The sequence below is a fragment of the Lissotriton helveticus genome, chromosome 12 (genome assembly GCF_964261635.1).
Source record: "Lissotriton helveticus chromosome 12, aLisHel1.1, whole genome shotgun sequence".
Classification (NCBI taxonomy): Eukaryota; Metazoa; Chordata; class Amphibia; order Caudata; family Salamandridae; genus Lissotriton; species Lissotriton helveticus.
In genome coordinates this window covers 186,767,938-186,785,309 of record NC_136073.1, presented here as the reverse complement: position 1 = coordinate 186,785,309, position 17,372 = coordinate 186,767,938, and positions in this window count along the sequence as shown.

Below are 17,372 nucleotides of genomic sequence, written 5' to 3'. Positions count from 1 at the left end.
TACTGAGTGATGGATGGGGAATTACTTCTGAATCTCTTCAAGGTGCCTGGTTTGTTTTAGCGTTAATGGCGCGACATTGTATAAAACAAAAACTTCAAGAAAACCAGGTGATTGATATCTGCTCAGTTCTAAAAACTCCTGAAGCAAATAGTATGTTTAGAGTGCCAGTATTCTGATGAATGGCTCCCTCAATTGTTGGAAACGGTGGATTGGTGCCAGGTTGTCCAGGCCGGTAAGCAATTTGAGATCTGTTGGGAAATCAAACTATTCCATGAACTCTCAGAACCAAATAACACAGAAGCTAGATAAAAAAAGTTGCTGAAGGGCAGGCTGCAACAAACTGTACAGAATGAACCATGTAACCCTCTCTGGCAGTCAGCACAGCAGCAGCCAGTGCATCACAATATTTGAGCATCTGAGCTGCAAGAAACCAGCAACACAGCAATAATGTCCCTTTTTTTTCTCTTAGACTAAAAACCAGCCCTCACTCCTTCTCATCAAGCTGGTCTGTTTTTTCCTGATATTAAGAAAGGAGATAAAGTTGACCTCTTCAGAGAGCAATTCAATCATCACCTTCAAACAATACATTTCCCACACTGACCATTAGCCTATCCTGCAGGAATTGAAGCACTCACACTGAGAAGAGGTTCCTGCTCCTTTAGGTTTCAAAATAATCATAGGGCTATGCCCTTTATGTTATACTATTTTAGATTAGCCTTATATAGCTAAATATAGCAGTGGTAGTCATCTATATTGACAACCCACTGAGATATAATAATAAAGATGATGTTTTACAGAACAGGTTAGTCTTGAACGGGTGGCAGCCATTTTGCCTACTGGATGCCATCTTAGATTATGGTTATGTATAAGTACGCGGTGAGCTCTAAACTGAGAACGAGGTAGGGCAAGATAGTTGTGCCATGACGCTTGTTGTTCACCTGATAAGTATAAGCCCAGTTTTGTTTCTTTATTCAACAAGGGGCGCTGCCTCGCTTATGAATAAGCCTTTATATGTGCGTAAGTAATATTCTATTTGCAGCACCTCTCCTACGTTGGGAGGAGCAGGGATGCAGCTGGCTGACCTTGGCTAAGAGATACCGTGGGCCAGCCTCGGGCTGGTGATGTACCCCCCTCTGCCTTCCTAAAGTACGCATCCCTAACCTGTAACTTTCCATTGTAGGCGTGTTCTAGATGTTTATGACGTGTTTGATGTATCATACTATGCTGCGCATGATTATTGAGGCAGTCCATTGGCAAGCATTGCATGGTGCATGTTGTATTTGGGCTCCTCTGCAGAGTATAGGTAATAAACTCCTTGGTTGCATTCTCTGCTGGCTGACCACTCTTCATTGACAGGTAAGGCAGAGAGGTGGTGTAGTGACCAGAGTGACCCTATACGGGTCACTCCCATCACTCCTTCTAGATTTGTACATGATAATCAGTATCTATGACCGTTCTAGCCCTAACCACTCACAGTCCTCCTTAGTGCTAGTAACAACTTTGCTCTATATAAACATTTGATATAATGTGATATGGTTAGACAGGCTTGCGTGATTGAGTAATTAGCTGACCATTTTGCAATTAAGATTTCAAATATTTAGTAATTGCAGTTCAATTAGAATTTTATTATCGAGTTCACACAAATGTACTCCTATTTTATTTCTGTATGGGCGTGTCAATCTTGATAAAATATGGTTAACAAACCAATATTAATACCTCCCGACATGGATAAGAACCTGCAGTGGTGCAGGCTTCTGTTAGGGAAATAAATGTAAGTCTGTGAAAAGAATGTTAAAACACATCTGCAACATGCATGAATGAAGTCTCTGGTCAAGATGGCGATCGAGTAGAATGCCCGCCTCATAGCTCTCCCCCTTAGATCTCGGTATGCACTAAACTCGCCAAGTAGAATGGGGGAATGGAGACGGAAAATACTGGCTGGGAAACTGAAGATGTTGTTATACCTGCACTGGAGACTCCATCCCCCCCTTGGAAAACATGCTGGACTTTGCGGACGACTCGATAATTAGAGACTCAGGTTGTGCTCCTAGCTATTGCAGTTACATCCGTATCATGGACCATGCTGCAGGTGGTCAGCGCCCTTAATATTAATTAATTATTATTAATATTATTATTATTACTAATAATAATTAATTTTATGAAGCACACAGCTACCCATAGGTTTCCCGGCGGAATCAGACACGGTGGCGTGCTGCTCTGGCATCTTTGGGGACTAAGAATATCCCCTAAAGGATTAAGGATGCAGCAAGAAAGGGTCGAAGGGCCATGGATCACAGGGAAGATGTGCCCAAACTGGGGACCGGGCCATGCTGGGGCCAGAAAAAACAATCTGTACGCCCACAAATATGATTATGATGATGATTCTATGCCGGTAAGCAGGAAGTCTTCCAACCAAGGAGACCATCAACAGGGGTCGACCTAGCAGACCATCACAGAATACATTTCTTCAGCTACAGTGGAAATTGGTGGTGGGGCGGAGAGAACAGCAGAAGACAGAAGGCAAGAGGATGCCAGCCACGGGGAGGCTGGTGGTGGTCATTCTTATCTTTCTGCATTGACTTCTGACTGGGCTGGAACATTAGAAGCCTCCTGCTGCAGGCTCATGACACCGGTAAGGAGACTTAATAAGGCCCGGCCGGATGGAGTGACTGAGAACTAGGAGGCTTCAGTGCCAGCAGTCAAGCAGGTCAGTGCGGGACATTCACTTGAATTACAGCATACTCTATTGCCGTAGCAGTAAATGTGAATTCTGTTTGGTGTGATGCCCCTGTGCAGCTAGAGAAATCTGAAGGGGAACCAGGGAAAGAAGTTGCGGGGCAATACCATCTCAAGGTAATTTCCCAGGCCACAGCTAACTCCCTTCAGTGGGGAACATCCTTTACGACGCGGATGTTACCCCGCGCTACCATTATGACGCGTCTCTTACAACGCAAGTCGTAACCACGACTTGCACTGGAGGGCGCTCATGGACAAGGAATAGTTAATTTACTATTCCAACACCTTCCCTACTATCCACGGGGACTGGTGTTGGAATAGTAAATTAAACTATTCCTAAGTCCGCACCCTACAGCGCAAGTCGTGGTAACGACTTGCATTGTAAAACACGCGTTGTAACGGTACGCGTCGTAATAGCCCGTGTCGCACCGTCATACATCCCCCTTCAGTCAAATGCTTATGATCTGCTAGTGCCCCCTCACGTTCAAGCTCAAGTTTTATCTACCCCACCACAGAAAGAGCCGAACCCCAATAAAGGGCAGTCAGTTGGACTAAACAACTTGTAGGATTACCATGAACATGGGGATAAGGCATTTTCTCTCACGGATGGGTCAGATTCATCCGATTCAAGCACCAGTGATCTGGAAAAAGACTTTTCACCTGTAACCTCAGGGGCTCCAGAAGTCTCAGAGATTAGCTTGAGTAGCACACTGGATGAACCATGTAGTACTGGCAAAACGAAAGAAACATCGGGGGAAAAAGTTCAGAGGAGGAAGTTAAAAAAAGCAGGGTGAATACCAAAATAAATGTCTAGTAGCTCAAGTTTTGAAATGGGATTATTCTGCAACAATACATGTCTAGCCGGAAAACCTCTTGTCACATAGGAACTCACCCCCTCGGGAAGATCATCATCAAACCCCTGCTGTCAGAGGCGAACCCTCACAGGGTCTAATATACAACTCTATAACACAGTTGCTGGAAGAGACCCACAATCAGAACAGCTGAGCGAGTCTTGAAACCAAGGAAGCACATGGGGTCATCAGGAAAGTCAATAAGACCTCTGCTGAAATTGATTTCCACTGTGGAAAAGCGTGCCACGGTGCTGGAACTAGGTGTAAGGGCACTCCAGGGCCAAACTAAATTACAGCAGTCTCAGATATCTGTCCTAATGTGGAAGATAGAGGACTTTGAAAATAGGCAGCACAGAAATAATCTGAGATACGTAGGTCTTGCAGAGGGAATAGAAGGCAGTGATATTAGGGCCTTCATGGTAAACCTCCTGAGAGGGGCTTTTCCCGAACTTAGCACTTGGAATTGGGACTTGGAAGTTCAACATGTAGGCCACTTCTCTCTCATGCTCTAAAAAACACGATGTAGATAAATTAATACGCTCAGGGCTGTATTGGTCTACTTTGGAAGTTTTTTGTTGCAAAAAGCAATCTTTGGAAAAGCCCTTCTTGATGCCAAGCAGAGTTATGAAGGGCACTCTCTTTACAAGCACGGATTTGTATCATGCCACTGTAGAGAGAAGATGGTGGCTCAGGCAACTCATTAAATAATTCCGGGGCTGGGGAGGAGAAGCCTTTTTGCTAAATCCAGCTTCCCTGAAGGTCATTTTTAAAGGCAAAGTGCAGACATTCTAATTTGAGATAAAAACGTGAGAGTACTAGAAAGCTATTTCAAAGTTGGGAAAGTCTCCTAGAGTAGAGGGAAGAAGGGAGCATTTTTCTTTCTGTTTCTTTACCGCCTCCACATGGGCTGATATACTGTTCTTTGTGTAGTGGGTTGGAAAGTGTGGGGGGACTGGAGAAAGTGAAGGGGTATGTGCTATTTTCTTCTTCTTTAGGCTAGGGGCACAGGCAGAGTAGTTTGATTGCATTTGGCAATTGGCTATTCCCTCAAAATATGTTATTTATGAGCTGAGAGGGGACCATATGAAGGTGGTTTCGAATGGCCATCTCTCAGGCTTTTGGGGGCCTGATTGCCTTAAGATGGTAGTAGGGGAGGGAGGGTCCTCGGGGGGTCAGGTCAGGGCCCTGCAGGCTGGGTGCTATAGGACGGGGTAGGAGAGATGGGGCAATGCAACAATTGAGGCAATGACACAGACGGATCTTTAAGGTAATGGTGGGGAAATATGTTTTTGTGTAAAATCAAGGGTCTTGGCAACATCGCACCTCTTCTCGAACAAAGAGTATGAGTAGGATACACATAGCAACTGTTAAAATCTGTGGGCTGAATAGTAAAATGGTGGCTCAAGATTTTAAAATAAGGCAGGCGGATGTACTCTGTTTACAGGAGACAAGCGTAGAAGAATCAAGGAAACACCTTCTTGAAACAGTTGGCCTTAAACTGGTTGGGTGTACAACCCAGGGGGTAAAGAACTGAGGGGTTGCTATCATGGCACAGAGAAATGTTTGCAGATTAAATCACACAAAGTCAGATAGTCTCAGAAGTTGGGTGATTACTGAGTGTCAGCACGCAAATGGTCTCTTTACCTTGGGATCTGTGTATGGATCAGTAGTTTGACCCAGCAGTCTTTGATTGGCTGAACACCAAATTGGATGTCTGGCCAACTCCAATAGTCATATATATGGGGGGAACTTTCATTTTAACAGACATGGGGGCTAGAGGTATAGTCCACCTTATTTTCCGGTCAGAAGCCAAACGTTTTTAGTTCTCTGGTTTTTCTGGGGAATAACAATGGCCTCACAAATGCTTGGTATAAGCATAAAGCGTCAAATTCGGAGTATACTTATTATTCTACACCGCATATTTCATATGCCCTTTTGGACTATATGTATGTTCACATAGCTTTTTAGGAAGTCCTAAATTAAAACAATTTCCTAGGATCATGTCCGACCACAACCTATTGGTCTTGGGGAATTAGCTGGGATGCGTTTTGGGTCTGCGGTTTGGCACTGGACCTTTGAGCGCTGACTGTTCTCAGATAAAGGCTATATTCCGCATATGAATGGCTGTATCTCATATTTTGGGGAGTTTAATCAAGGGAGTGCTTCAGTGGGGGCAATGTGGGATGCCATTAAGGCCAGACTATGGAGGGAAATCTCAGTGTTGGATTAAAGCGCCAAAAGAAAAAAAGTGCTAGCTCAAAGAGCTATACAGGGCTGAATCCTGGTAAATTTTAGCGGTTTTGAAGGGCACAATATTAATGGGGACTCAATGTGAGGTGGCACTAGCTAAAACTGTGATCAATGATATTTTGGGAAGGAAAGCTGCAGAAAAATAGGCAACCTGGAAAAGGGAGTGCTTTGAATACAGAGAACAGGTGGGGCACATTTGGCAGCCCACAGCAGGGAAAAAAGTATGCAGTCTGTAATAAGGGAGGTAAGGGAAGCACATGGAGCCCCCTTCTCTGACCCTAACAGAATTCAGGTGGTCTTTAGGGGATTTTATGAGAGGCTTTATAAAGAAGAAAAGGATGATGATAACTTTACTCAGTCCCCTTTGGGAGACTTAATGTGGAAGATCAGGACTTATTGGAGGCCCCTTTGTTGCAGGAAGAAATACATACTGCCATAAAAAATGTGCCCTTAGGGAAAGCAGTTGGAGTGGATCAGAGCCCGCTAGAGTTTGACAAAGTGTTTGATCACAACTAGAATCGGATCTACTCTTTACACTTTCACAGATACTAAAGAGTCAGCCAGCTCCAGATTTATGGTCAAAGGCAGACATAATTGTTTCCGCGAAAAAAAGGTAAGCCACTTCAAAAGCCAGGGTCCTATAGGCTGATAACATTAAGAGTGATACAGATATTTTTTCTAAAATCCTAGCTTCACGCTTGACACTAGTTTATAGGTAATATAGTCTTGCCAAGACAGCATGGGTCCATCCTATGGCTTTGGTAATGTTAGATGCAGAAAAGGAATTCAGTAGGGTTTCTTGAAAATACCTATGAACAATCATGGGTCAGTATGGAATAGGATCCAAATTTATCAAGGCAATAAGTGCAGTGTATCAAAGATTGACTGCCAGATTGCAATTGATGAGTGTGAAGTCAGGGGGAATTCAAAGAGGCACCAGGCACAGGTGTCACCGCTCACCTTTATTCTTCGCACTCTATTAATCCCCTGATTTGCAAACTTGTCCTGAAATCCTTGATAGTACAAACAGAGGTTTGCACAGAATGAAAAATATACATCTTTCTATAGGTGGATGTAGCAATGATATTAAGATGATTTTCTTACCAAAAGTGCTGTATTTGTTTAGGGCCCTCTGGAATTCAACAATCACTGGTTTAATGACATGAATAATATAATCATAGGTTTTATCTGGGTGTATATGAAATGAGAAGGGTACTTAAATATTTAAATCTCCCTAGAGATAAAGGTTGTTGGGTCGTACCAGATTTAAAATTCTATTACTGGGCAGCAGCTCTCCAATACATGTTTACTTTTCAGGGAAAGAAAGGTCAATGGACAGGTGGGTGGAATTCCTCCTACCTTTGAGTTATTGCTTGGGAAATGGGGATGTTTCTTGCGACAGGTTGAACCCAGATACTTCAAAAACATTTGGTTTAAGATCTTACAGAGAGCCTTTAATATATGGACTTCACTCCGTGCGAAGTTGGGGTTAGGGCGCTTCAATCACTTTTTGCCATTGCAAAGAAATTTGTCACTTACAGATATTTTCTGGAGATCAGTTTTGATGATCTGGGAATAATATGGAATTAAAAAGATTAGGTGATTTCTTTACCAGGTTGGAATCATCCCATTTGAAGAAATACAGGCTAAGTGTAAGATCTCCCAGAAAGATTTTGTAAAAATATTTACAAATCTGTGATTTTCTAACTCAGAAAGGGGGGCCACTGGAATTATCAAAAATAAATCATTGTACTATCAGCCAACTATAAAAAAATCTGAATGCCCTATCTCAGGATAACCTGGAAAGACAATATGCAAAATGGCAGAACAAGTTGGCGACTGCAGATTGTTCTTTCCTGAAATCACTGGAGCTAGGTTGTACTACACTGCTCCCGGCCAATCTACAAGCACAACATTATAAAACTAGTGGGGGGACGGAGGAAAACATGGCGGCCGGCTAGTAGCGGGTCGCGGGTGCAGGGAGCGGTGGTGGTGCAAGTTGTCTCATATCGGTGGCATACCTGCGTTTTGCCCGATTTCGCTGCTCTCGCTCATGCTTACTGGGGCGTGAGCGGCTGTCGGCGACGTTTGGAGGCGTCTAGAGTGGCTGGCTTTTGGCTTGCTTTCCTTGTTTGTTGCCGAGCCTCGGCTGTGCATGGCGGCCAGGGAAGCTGAAGGATCCCGGAGCCGGAGTGAGGCAGAGGCGGAGTCAGCGGCAGAGTCAGCGGGAGCAGCAGGGAGAGCTGACCCGGGCAGTTGGGGGAGAGCAGCGTATGAGCTGGGGAGAGGTTGACGCGCTACCTCTAGAATCGGGTACAGAGGTGTTGGGGGGCACGGCAGGGGAGCGGACATAGCCCTTTTGGGCAGAGATTCGACTAAATTCAAAATATATGAAGGTACTGTTGTCCCTGCCCATGTTATAGAGGCTAAAGTAGAGCTGAGAAATTTGGCTGAGGCGATTACTGTAGGTGTCTCAGATGTTACGCTGAGAAGTGCTGGGAAGGGAGGTGGTGAGAAGGCACTTGCGAATCATAGCGGTCCTCTTAAGGTTAAAGCTAAAAGCCCACAAGATACTAACTTAAAAAAGGCACAAAAGAAAAAGAATAACTCTAAACTGTGCAATAAATCTGGGAAACATAGAATTTTGGAGCGAAAAATTAAGACAACTCCATCTCTTAATTCTTTCTTTAAAACAGTTCCAAAGACTGTGATATTAAAACCTAACTCCGTGCAGCCCAGTCAGAGCACAAAGTTTGTGGTGGATATAGGCCAGGTTCCTGGCGCTGAGGGCTTACAAGACTGGTCTCTCCATTTGAGTCCCAATCGTTATCAGGCCCTTTTGTTAGATATGGACGGGCCAGGGCAAGATGCACATGATAATAAAAAAGAATCAGTAGATTCTGTAACACCTAGTATTGTCCAGTCGAATCTTTCAAGTGAATTAGCGGAAGCTACAGCGAGTACTAATATTGCTGTTCCTGAACAAAATTATTTAGAGGATAAGGAAACTGAGTTAGATAACCCAGATTTGCCAGTAATTGCCCTTTCGAAAAAATTAGACATGGATATGCATAAGGGATTTGAAATTTCAAAAATGAATCAGGAAAGCATTCGCGCCTCCTTCAGCATATTAGAGGCGAAATTTAACGCACTAAACTCTCGTACCGAGTTGTTAGAGGCTGAGATTAAGGAGATCCGGGAGTTTGTGGCGGACAACTGTAAGGAAATTGAGGAAATCATGTTTAGAGAGAGGGCACAGGATGACAGAGTGGAAAGGCTTGAAAATATGCAAAGACGCAACAATTTGAAAATGTTGAAACTACCTGAAGGGAATAGGGATCGGATATTAAAAAATATGTGGTACAACTTCTTAAGTCTGAATTAGAACTACAGGAGGATGAAGAGGTGATCTTTGCAGATATACAGAGGGTCCACCGCGATCCTTTCAGGTTGAATCCGAACCGTACTAAGCCGAGAAAAATGTTAGTACATTTTTTACATATAATTTGAAAGACATTTTTTTATCGGCTGCTCTCAAAAAGAAAACTTTTTTAGTTGATGGGGCAAAAGTTGAAATAAGATCTGATTTGTCACCAGTTACGGCCAACAGACAATGGGAGCTAGGCAAGCGGATGGAGCCTCTCAGGAATTTGGATGCCACGGTTCAAATTAAGTTTCCGCCATTTTTGAAAATTATGTGGCGGAACAAGATGTACTCATTTCGAACAGTTGAGGTTGTGGATACATTTATTGAGCAGTGTCAAGAAATGAGTCAAGGGGCGAATCTGTAATTTGGAGGCTTGGAAAACTCACAAAAATTTGTTTAAAGCTTGTTTAAAGTATAGTTTTTCGATTTAGCTTGCACATATGATATTCACTTTACGAGTTAGTCATATAGCACCATCACTGTAGGCACCCTAAGGCCTAGGCCATGGGTGAGTTGGTTGGGTTTTCCAGGGGGGGAGGGGAGGGCTAGGGGGTAGTAGGGAGGAAGTAGGGGGTTTGGCTTGGGTTTGGGGCTGGGGGGAGGGTAAAGGTATGGGAGAAAATAACAAAAAAATTCCTCATTAGCGTATTGGTCACCAGGGTGATTGGAGCATTCTGTTGTAAGTTTGATGAGTGGAGCTAGTGCAACAGAATTGAAATTTCTTTCGTGGAATGTTAATGGCCTACGGGTAAAGTCCAGGAGATGGATTATATTAAAATATCTAGAGGATTCAGTAGCCAAGATTATTATTTTACAAGAGACGCATCTAACTGCCACTGAGAGTAGGGAAATGTTATCGGCCCAAAGGTGGGTTGCACATTCATTTTATACACCTCAAACTATAGTTACGAAAGGGGTGGCAGTTTTGGTTAGGCGAGGGGTTAATCTTATTGTGCAATCTACAGTGGCAGATGTGAAAGGGAGATGGTTGATTTTGAAAGTAAAGGTGGCAGGGGAATCACTGATTATTATCGAGTACTATGGTCCCAATCAGGATGATGATGGGCCCTTAGATGCTCTTGCTAGTGAACTATTAGGTCTTGCAGGGAAAATCATCATGGCAGGAGATTTTAACACTGTAATGGATAATAATTTAGATCGCTCAGAAAAATCAAGAGGACTGATAAACTCTAAAATGTCCAGTAGGCTGTTGACTACTCAATATGGGTTGTGTGATATTTGGAGGGTAAAGTCAGGTCAGCGGCTAGGATACACATATTATAATAAAAAATATAATCATAGATCTCGAATATACAATTTTTTACTGGATTCTAGACTAAAAGATTGTGTAATTACGGTGGGACATGTAGGAGTTCATATTTCAGATCACTCAGCTATCACACTGACTATGATGTTAAAGATGAGCGGAATGGATTCAACCTGGAGGTTAGATCGAACAGTCCTTCTGGATGAGGAAAGCTTAAAATCTATAAATGATGAGTTCGAGGTTTTCTTGGAGAAAAACCGGGGCACGGCAAAGATTGAGTTAGTTTGGGAAACCTGCAAGGCTTTTCTGAGAGGCAGATTGGGTGCTCTGGGGCAAAGAAGCGGAGATCTTATCATTGTAAAGTGTTAGAGCTAGAAGAAAAAATACGCTTGAGTGAAGCTAAGATCATAAGAAATGATGAATCTACAACAGGTGAGCAGGCATTATATGAGCTGGCAGAGTTGAAATCAGATCTTACTGCAGTTTTAACCCACAGAATTAAAGAAAAGTGGGAGGCTAGTCAATTGGTCCATTTTAGTTATGGGGAGGCTGCAGTAAACTCCTAGCATGGAAAGCAAAAAAAGACCAAGTTCGCAATTCCATTAAGGAAGTGAAACTTGTAGAGTCAGATATTACCATTACAGATAGTAAAGGAATAGCAGATGCCTTTTTCGATTATTTCTCGAAAGTGTATAGGGAAGATCTTAATCCTGAATCTTCAGCCATCAGGGATTGGTTACAGCTCATGGATCCACTTCCAGCTGAGTTTAAGCAGGTTTTAAACAGTGAAATATCTTTACTGGAAGTGGAAAGGGCTATAAAGTCAGGAAAGAGAGGTAAGGCCCCTGGGCCGGATGGCCTTCCGGTTGAGGTGTATAAAACCCTCATAGGTTATATTGCTCCTTTAATGTCCCAACTATTTAACAGCATTTTTCAGGCGGAGGCTGCACTGCCCGATTCATGGAATGAGGCGCCTATTATGTTAATTCCAAAACCAGGAAAATCACCTAAATATTTGGATTCTTACAGGCTAATATCACTTCTAAATTGCGACTACAAACTCTTCGCAAAAATTATGGCTGATGGGTTAAGTCTGGTTATTTCAAAATTAGTGCAAGATGATCAAAAAGGGTTTATTAAGGGCAGATTTTTAAAGGAGCTCACTTTCTCATTAATAGGTGCGATGGACATGGCATCTGTTTATAAACTCCCCTTGGCGGTAATAGCATTGGACGCCGCCAAGGCTTTTGACCGAGTAAATTGGTCCTTTCTAAAGGCTCTCTTGGGACATCTCAATCTAGGGACAAGCTTTACTAACTCTTTGTTATCTTTATACCAGTCACCCACTTCGAAAGTATTGATTAATGGGATTTTAACTCAGTCTATCAGGGAGATGCGTGGACACGGCAGGGGTGTCCTCTGTCTCCCCTATTGTTTGATCTGTATATAGAACCCCTTGCTTGCAGGATTAGGAATGCAGAAAAAATCCCCCCCTTCGTTGTGGATGGCTGGTCTAAGAAAATAGGTCTATATGCAGACAATATAATTATTTACACCCCTAAATTGCAGCAGTCAATGCAAGGTATATTAGAATTACCTAAAGAATTTGGGCTTGTCTCAGGTTATGAGATAAATGAAGACAAGACGGAGATTATGTCCTGGAATCTAGATACAGAAGGGGTAATATGCAAAGCTGAGATGAGATACGTGGGGGTAAGGATAACACATAACATTGGAGAGCTTACAAAAATTAATTTTTCAAAGATAAAAAGAGAAGTAGTTGCTACTTTGCAAGGATGGGTACATTTACCGCTTACCTTGTATGGCCGAACGAATCTGGTGAAGATGGTGATTTTGCCAAAATTAACTTTTCTGTTTGAATCAATTCCCCTGGCATTTAAAACAGATTGGTTCAAGAGGCTACAGGGGGAGATGAGCTCTTTTTTATGGGCCTCGAAAGGATCCCGTCTGTCTTGAAAAAATCTAAGAAGAAAACTTGTTAAGGGGGGACTGGCGGCCCCTGACTTTCAGTTGTATTCGTGGACCTTTCAGTTGAAACATTTTAGAATGTTGTTGGACACTCCAACGGATTCATCTATTGGAAAAATGTTTGTTGCAATGCTTAAGAGCTGCACGTATAACGAGCACAGTTTCTTGTGCAAGTTTGCTGATCCAAGGTTTTTTAAGAAGGTTAGGCTCAAGACTTTGCGAAAGGCGGCGGAGCTCTGGTTTAAAATTAGGAGGGCATTAAAAATTCCCTTCTATGGCCACATGGCCCCAATATGGGATGCCCCAGGATCACCCCTCTGGTCTAAGGACGCAGCTTTGGGGTGATTTATTTCCTGATGGAAAGCTGATTGCTTGGGGGCAAGGCGAGGCGATGTGGGGACGTAGTTTTTCAAAATTCAAATATCTACAAATTCATAGTTGGGCAAGTAAAGTGGAGAATGCTGTTGGAGTCCAGAATGAATTTGAAGAAAAACTCTTTTCTACTCACTCTTATAAAAAAGAAGTTGCCCTCTGGTACTGGTCGATATTTGAGATGGAAGATGGCCCATTCTTACTTCCTGAGGTCCTGTGAGGAGAATGCTTGCCGAACATTGCTACGGAGAATCAATGGCAAGTAACTATGGCTATGTTATACAAAATAGTTAAACCTGCAAACTTAAGGCGGAACCATCTGTTTACAATCCACAGGGCATATTGGTCTCCTCGCAGACTTTCAAAATTTAAGGCTGGCGGTGTGGTGGAATGCCCCAAATGTAAAAGCTCCAACGAGGACGACTTGCATATGCTTGTGGACTGTCCGAACATCCGAGAGTTTTGGGAAGCCGTAAGTAACTGCTTGTCATGAGTTTCAGACCAGAGGATTTAGGTAAGCCCTGAACTAATTATAACCGGAAGATATGATTTGCAAAGCAAGGCTACCCACGATAAAACCAAACTTGTTTTCTATGGTGTTTTGTTGGGCCAGAGGGAGATCTGTAAATTATGGGTTTCTCCATTATCTCCTACAATTTTGGACTGGTTACGAGTCATGAGACATATTGCTAAACTGGAGACCTTGGATCAGACAAACAAAATGCGTAGATTTTGGTTACCTTTTTTGTTACAGTTTGGATGAGGGAGGAAAAAAAAAACTAGGATGGGATTAGGTTTACTAAATAATATTAATCCAATGATTAAGGCCTTGGCCTATCTCACTAGCGTTTTTCCCCTCACTAAGGAAGCGAGCAGATAAGGTAGCTGTGCTCTAAGAGGAAGACTCTTTGATTCCTGTCGGTCTATATAAGAGTCTTTTCACTCGTAGTAGCATTGCACAAGCCTTTGTCTCTGGAGCTGGTATATGAGATAAAAAGCCCTTGGGCAGTATCGTTTAGAAAAATGGTGGCGAAGAGGATAATGAGGATAAAAAAAACAAATAAAAAAAACATTATAAAACTAGTTATGATCTGTATTATACGCCCAGAAAATTGCTAGAAGGGGAGTGGCGGTGGGTATTCTATGTTACCCACTTTCTCAACTTCTGGAGGTGGAACTAACACATATGTTTTGTAACTGCCCCCATCTGGAACCACAACCAAGTGAGATTGCCAATGTTTTTGATTCTTGTTTAGGGACTAAAATCACTTTAACCCTGCAGCACATCTTATTGGATGTACATGCCAAAATAGTTTCCGTCCCTGCCCAGTGGTCTACATTTATGACTATGGAGGTTGTCCGCTTGTGTAGTGCCACGTCTTGACAGGACAATAGCCCCACTACTTTTCAACAATGGTTTACATGGCTTTCAAGCGCTATGCAATCTTAAAATAGGCTCATATCTCAATAGAGGTAAAAAAAAAAACTAACTTTAAGGGGAAAAGATATGGACACCCTTCATACTGGCGAGATAGTCAATCTTAGGATATGTCCTCCTGATCAGATAGTCTACGAGCTGGTGGGTAAAGGCCTTACTGTAGGGATTGGTATCATCAAACACAAGCTATTAAGGTACAGACTAGGTCTGCTGTTTAAAGCTAATCCCCTTTGGGTTTCTGCTTACCCACAAGGTGGGTCTAAAAACTTCCAATACACTATGTACTTTAAGATCCCTCATATCCTTTCTTCAAGATATGGGGGCAGATCTTACTCTTACACAGCTCCTTTACACTGGAAAAAACTCCCTCTCAGCCTTCGCTCTTGCCCAGATTCCCCTTTCTACAAGAAGGGACTTAAGACCAGTTTGTTTTAGATTCCTCCTATTTCTCTTCTCGTGTAGTGTAGTGCTGAGACACTCTTCCGGGAGTGAGTCTTCCACAATATAAACGAATAATAATAATATATGTATTGGCTGCTATTTCCGTAGGGGACTTGTTAGACAATGTATGTATGTTTTCGACCTCCTGAAATTTATGATCATATATGTGATGAAATGAGATTCCCCTGTAAGATAAGAGTATTTATGAATTCCACAGTGCTGTAGCTTGTATTTTAGCTTCTTAGAGGTTCATTATTGATTTTTCCTAGTGGTACTCTCCTCTTATATTGCTTTTATGTCTAAAAAAGGCAATACAAATATTTTGTTTAAAAAGCAGCATGATTGGAAATTTAGATTGGGCCATATCACAAAGGCATAATGGCCCATTCTACATCAGCCCAGGGGCTCAGAATGGGGATGTGCACCTGTTGCACAAGGGGATTACTATGCAATGCCTGCACTCACTGACTTCACATTTAAGTGCATGTGCTCCATGATTATTTTGTATGTCTTACTAATGATTTTGATGACATTGACATGCAGAGATGGTGTAGGGTCAGGACTTCCATGTTGGAGCTGCATATTCCTATACCAACCATACCTGTTTCACATACCACAGAGCCACTCTGCTCATCCATCAGCCAACCAGATTACCTTTTACAAGGCATCTCCTTACCACATTGACTAGAGATCATGTGTGTTTTTGTGAGGCACAAAGGGCTGCCAGTACATGGAGATGTGCCGCTGATCTGGAACTGACAATGATCCATCATCCTCATCAAACTTGGACTCTGGAAATCTAGTTGGTTTGGGAAATCCCTACTTTGCCCTCCCTAATCTTGATGCGAGAAGTGCCTAGACTGGACTGGACTGGACTGGGTTCCAATCCTTGACGGTCTTGTGGCATAGTCTGGTGTCTGTGTGAGCCCTGAGTTCAAAGGCCATCTGCAACATCCCTAAATTGTCCTGGTGCTGCAACCATTGTGTTGCGTGTCATACTGACAAGGTTTCAGGACAAAATGTCAATAGCAGATAACTTTCTTTGGGGTCCTTGTCCCTCTCCCTAGATACATGGCTCATACATGCCTAAATGGCCATAAATCATCTACTTGTTTTGTCTGGAAATAGCGATCTTTCGTCTCATATTCTCTAGACCCAGACTGATTATATTTTTTTGCTCCTTGTGCACGCTTGCAAGACCCAGCTATTGTGGGTACATATGCTATTGCTGCTTCATTTGGAAAGTGGATCAAAAAGAACATGTGCTACAGCTGCTTTCTGTGATAAGTCAGTCACAAGATAAGTGTCTTCAAAATTCTCACAAGTGCACCACTTAATACGGTTGAAGTGATTTTCTTTGACAACTTAATCAGCCAGTGCTGATTCCTCTTATCACCTAATTTTTTCTGACACTATCGCTTTATCGTTAAGTTATAAACTGAGCCAAGAACTGGTTATACCACTAGAAAATAGTGCTGCCCTCTACGTTGTAGCTCAGCCATCTCGCTACCGCTTATTCCACATCAGTGTCCATTGGAGAATCCTGGGGAGTTAACTCCATTCTATATTCTTACATCCATATTCCTAATCCACCGCCTTACCCACCAATTCCTGCTACAACACTGTTGTTATTTTTCCTCCTGCTCCTCTTCCCTTTTCACAAGGTGCCCTCAATATCTCTCCTGAAGAGTGTTGCACACATTTAGGCCATTTAATTTCACCATAACGTAGCTAGGTTCTGTCACCACCAAACAGGGAGAAAGAAGTTTAAATACATTGTGTTCATTGCCCACCCTGAGACTCTTATTGGTGACATTTAATTGAACACTGATCGGAGAGCAGTTACCAAAGATCTCCTATTCTGTACCATTCATTGTACCATCTTGACCATGATGCTCCAAATTCTCTAGCCTATAATTAATCACAATAATCCCCAGTGGAAAGAAACCTGTTTTTCTACTCAACTGTAAATGACAGAAGGCCATATACATCTACAACAATGTCAAGATAATGCTACAAGGCACTCACTAGATCCTTCCACATCTGAACAGATTTTCCTATACTTGAAGGAAACAGGCCATGCAATTGCTAAAGCAGACTCTTCCGCCTCCCCACCTCCATTGCCAGCTCTTATCCTTCTCACCCCACCACCACATGCCGAGTTACCATATACTACAATACCCCTAACTTTTCCTCTTCTTTTCTCACTTCTTCCACCACCATCAATCCTAATTTTCTTACATCTTCTCTCCCTCCACATGCCAGTTGTGGAGTCCTTCTCAATGTGAGGTCTGCCATCAACCAATGCATATGATATCCATGACCTCATCACATATCTTTCTCCACATTTACTAGCTATCACCAATACCTGGTTGTGTGACTTACATATTATCCTGCCTCCTACTTGTAATAAAAAAAGACAAGGGGCAGAGGGGATGGTGTTGCTCTAATTCACCATCAGTTCTTCTGCTCATCTTTTGACTATTTCAAGTACCTGCTTTGCACACATCACTCTCATGCATTCAAGAAATGTTTATTAATTTGGATAACCTTGGCCTCTCCTATAGGGTTGATATCCCAACCCATGTTGGTGGATGCTGC